The sequence below is a fragment of the Lissotriton helveticus genome, assembly GCF_964261635.1.
Source record: "Lissotriton helveticus chromosome 1_1 unlocalized genomic scaffold, aLisHel1.1 SUPER_1_unloc_42, whole genome shotgun sequence".
Lineage (NCBI taxonomy): Eukaryota > Metazoa > Chordata > Amphibia > Caudata > Salamandridae > Lissotriton > Lissotriton helveticus.
In genome coordinates, this window is record NW_027611684.1 from 203,358 (window position 1) to 208,293 (window position 4,936).

At 40.3% G+C, this 4,936-nt stretch overlaps 1 pseudogene; it reads right to left on the reverse strand.

Moving 5' to 3' along the window:
- Positions 1–594: 594 nt before the first annotated feature.
- LOC144806058 (uncharacterized) lies at positions 595–4,200 on the reverse strand (annotated as a pseudogene).
- Positions 4,201–4,936: the final 736 nt, after the last annotated feature.

Consider the following 4,936-nt stretch of genomic DNA (forward strand, 5'->3'; position numbering starts at 1 on the left):
TTCAGTCATTTCCGAGTTTAGTTACAAACTAAAAGTGGGAAAAACATATGATGTATAAAAACTGAAACCAAAAACGTATTTTTACATTATTTTATGTTTCTTGTTTTTTGTTTTTAAAACAGGCCGTCAACCTTTCACATAAAAATTATTATAAGGACCTGACATCACTTCTTGTGATGTCACTACATGTGACGTCACTGTAATTTGCATATGATAATGGGCTCCATACTATTTTCCTTACTTGTGCCCTGTTTATTGGCATGACATGGGTCTACAGGTATTAAAAATAAACATATAAATTCACAGGTGTTCAGCCCGTTTCTCTGGTGATGTCACTCATTCACATGTATTCGGCTGCTTCTTCTATTTTTAGGTGAGTACATATAACGTGCCGTTCCCCCTCCTTCCATTTCTCTCTATTTCTCGCCCCTTTCTTTGTCTCTCTCACTCTCTTTATCTCTCACCCTCTCTATCTCCCACACACTCCTGTTAGCGTTAGCTTCATGAATGTCACTGCCACTTCTGGCATTCATACGACAAATCCTTTAGAACGTTTGAGGACAGGGGACAGACAATCAAGTGTGGGAGACGAGTTGCTGGGAGTGCAACTGATTGTCCTGGCACATATATGCTTTTCATGTGGGATTTCGCTATTTCACCACATTCTTCAAACAGAGTCGGCTGCTTACAATGGCTCAATTCTGGTAAAAAGAAAGAGTTTGGCAAGTCACAAACTGAATAGGGAGAGCCATGTCGGAGAGGAGCCACGGGTCACACTTAGTTATAAGGCTCGAGGCACGAGCTGATCCAGCAACCGATAACAGTGTGTAAAAGATGCTGCAAACATTACTTAAAAACAAGGTATGTCCTCTTTTATATCTAAAAACAGGTTATTTCTTGAACACCTGTGCTTCGTTTTAGTTCATTACATATACTGCAGTGGCATTTGTTAATAGCAATACAAACATTTTACCAATGAAGCTTCCATCTCCAGAGCCCTGACAACATGTCCACTCTGGGTGTGTTTGGTTTATAGGTTTTATCACTAAGCCGACAAGTTATCTGAAAATACCGCTGTTAGTCCCAGTATTGTTCAGTGTTGCTTTTAAAGGAAGTGTGGTCAGGTGCGATTGAATGTTTTCCTTTGTATCTCTTCTTCACCAAATAAAAATCAACAATTTTTCTTTTCTTTTAGTCCACATTGTGCTAGCCTCCCACTGTGTATCCTGGTACATCATGCTGCTTTGCTATGTGTACGGAAGTGAACAATCACTGGAAACAAACACTTTTATAACTCTGCAAATACTGTTATCTGTTTTCCTTCTTTACTGCTAGTCCGGTCTTCTATCATCTGGCATTTCAATGTCCCACATAATTTGAATTTAATTTTTTTCCGTAATTCATTCCTCTCACAATAACTGCACTGTTCTGCTCTTGTCTTTGTCTCTAAGGGGTCAATATTATTTTTGATGTTCTTAAGTTCTTTCCAGAGTCTCTGTGTTCGCTGATGTGTTTGGAGGTTTGATAAGTTACTAAAGCTTTTCCTACATTCACTGCCGTTGAATAGTTTTTCCCAAGTGTGTTTTTGCTGATGACTTTGAAGGTGTGATAACTGACTAAAGCACTTTGCACATTCACAGCACTTGAATGTTTTTTCTCCTGTGTGTGTTCGCTGATGAATCCTTAATGCTGAAGAGCCGCGAAAAGTACTGTCACATTCATTACAATGTTAGGGTTTTTCCAGTGTGTGTTCGCTGATGATTTTGTAGCACTGATAATTGACTAAAGCTCTTTAGACATTAATTACACTTGAATGGTTTTTCTCCTGCGTGAGTTAGCTGATGATACCTTAATGCTGAAGAGCTGCGAAAACTACTGTCACATTCACTACAATGATAGGGTTTTTCCCCTGTGTGTGTTCGCTGATGATACCTTAATGCTGTAGAGCTGCGAAAACTACTGTCACATTCACTACAATGATAGGGTTTTTCCCCTGTGTGTGTTCGCTGATGACTTTGTAGATGTGACAATCGGCTAAAGCTCTTTGCACATTCACTACACTTTAATGTTTCTTTTCCTGTGTGTGTTCGCTGATGATACCCTAGTGCTGAAGAGCCATGAAAACTACTGTCACATTCACTACAATGATAGGGTTTCTCCCCTGTGTGTGTTCGCTGATGTGTTTGAAGGTTTGATAAGAGACTAAAACGCTTCCCACATTCACTGCAGTTGAAAGGTTTTTCCCCTGTGTGTGTTCGCTGATGTCTTTGTAGGTCTGATAATTGACTAAAGCTCTTGACACATTCATTGCACTTGAATGGTTTTTCTCCTGTGTGAGTTTGCTGGTGACGCCTTAATCCTGAAGAGCCGCAAAAACTACTGTCAAATTCAATACAATGATAGGGTTTTTCCCCTGTGTGTGTTCGCTGATGTGTTTGGAGGTTTGATAAGTGATTAAAGCTCTTCCCTCATTCACTGCAGTTGAATGGTTTCTCCCCTGTGTGTGTTCGCTCATGACCTTGTAGTACTGATAATTTACTAAAGCTCTTTAGACTTGCACTGCACTTGAATGGTTTTTCTCCTGTGTGAGTTCGCTCATGATACCTTAATGCTGAAGGGCTGTGATAACTACTGTCACATTCACTACAATGATAGGGTTTTTCCCCCGTGTGTGTTCGCTGATGACTTTTTAGGTATGATAACCGACCAAAGCACTTTGCACATTCACTGCAGTTGAATGGTTTTTCCCCTGTGTGTGTTCGCTGATGTCTTTGTAGCACTGATAATTGACTAAAGCTCTTGACACATTCATTGCACTTGAATGGTTTTTCTCCTGTGTGAGTTCGCTGGTGACGCCTTAATCCTGAAGAGCCGCAAAAACTACTGTCACATTCACTACAATGATAGGGTTTTTCCCCTGTGTGTGTTCGCTGATGAATTTGTAGGACTGATAATCGACTAAAGCTCTTCCCACATTCACTGCAGTTGAATGGTTTCTCCCCTGTGTGTGTTCGCTGATGACCTTGTAGTACTGATAATTTACTAAAGCTCTTGACACATTCATTGCACTTGAATGTTTTTTCTCCTGTGTGAGTTCGCTGATGATACCTTAATGCTGAAGAGCTGTGATAACTACTGTCACATTCACTACAATGAAAGGGTTTTTCCCCTGTGTGTGTTCGCTGATGAATTTGTAGGACTGATAATTTACTAAAGCTCTTCCCACATTCACTGCAGTTGAATGGTTTCTCCCCCGTGTGTGTTCGCTGATGACTTTTTAGGTCTGATAACCGACTAAAGCACTTTGCACATTCACTGCACTTGAATGGTTTTTCCCCTGTGTGTGTTTGCTGATGAATATTTAATGTTGAGTAACGACTAAAAATGCTTTCACATTCATTGCAATGGTATGGTTTTTCCCCTGTGTGTGTTCGCTGATGTGTTTGTAGATTTTCTAATCGATTACAGCTCTTCCCACATTCACTGCACTGGTATGGTTTTTCCTCCGAGTGTGTTCGCTGATGTCTTTGTAGGTGATGTAACTGACTAAAGCTCTTGCCACATTCACTGCATTTAAATGGCTTTTCTCCTGTGTGTGTTCGCAGATGAATTTGTAGGTGTGATGACTTACTGAAGCACTTTGCACATTCACTGCACTTGAATTTTTTTTCTCCTATGTGGTTAGACAGATGGCTTTGTAGGTTGTGACGAGAAAGTAAAACACTTTGCATATTCACTGCACTTGAATGGTTTTTCCCTTGTGTGTGTTTGTTGATGTCTTCGTAGGTTTGATAATCGACTAAAGCTCTTCCCACATTCACTGCATTTGAATGGTTTTTCTCCTGTGTGTGTTTGATTATGTCTTTGAAGGTGTGATAACTGACTAAAGCACTTTACACATTCACTGCACTTGAATGGTTTTTGTCCTGTGTACTGATGAAGCTTGAGTAGTGATGACAAACTAAAGCTCTTGCTGTATGTGTATGATTCTTCTTTCTTGGTTAGTGTCTGTGGGTCGGTATATAATGGTCTATATCCCTTGACTGTAGTTCCTGATGGGCCAACATGGCTGATAAAGCACTTGTGATTTCTCACACACTTTAAATGTGTGCAGTATTTTGCACGTTTGATTTCTGTTTTAACAATAAAATACAATAGCCACCAAATATTTGCCACACTCCTAATACGTAGAATGTGTCTTTGTAGGGGATTGTGCCTTTATATTGGATTACGGCTGTGGACGCTTGCAGGTAAAGATGTATCTTCCTTCTGGCTGGTGCAAATTGGGACAGTCTGTTGTATTGTAGATAGAAGAGCTCCTCTTTCCTTTACCCGTCAGTTGTCTGGCTCCGCTCTGTTGTGCTTTTCGCTAGTTACTGTGGTTTGGCCAGAAAGAGTTTACAATTCACCTAGAGCACGGAATGATGGCTTGTCTTCATTTTGGAAAATAGAGCACTGCGGTAATCACATCATACCGATACATTGATCAAAGTTAGTATTTGACACTTGTTTATTCAGGAGGTGGTTTGTTATTGTTGTTGCCTTAATTTTCCTAAGGTCATTTCTTCGTCTTGTGGCGTGGAGGTGCACAGCTCAGACTCTTACAATCACTGAACTGCCCTTGATGCTTCATCCGGGATCTGTCAGTTTGTGTGCAGGTTCCTCTGTCGCCGACTGCGCTGATGTTTTCCTGAATACTGTAGCTCAATATTTCTGCTATTATTGAAGATTTACAGCATTCGCGTTATTATTGATGGTCAATTCATACATTCAAGGCTTGTTATCTGTAGGATGTAAAGATATTTAAAATTACTAAATTGAAACAAAATAGAATGAGAAATCACAATATTTATCTGGTTGTAAAAGACATTTCAGGGGAGATTTACCAAATCCCCACGCAATGTGGCGCAGGCCTCCCCCTGCGAGGCTGCACTGC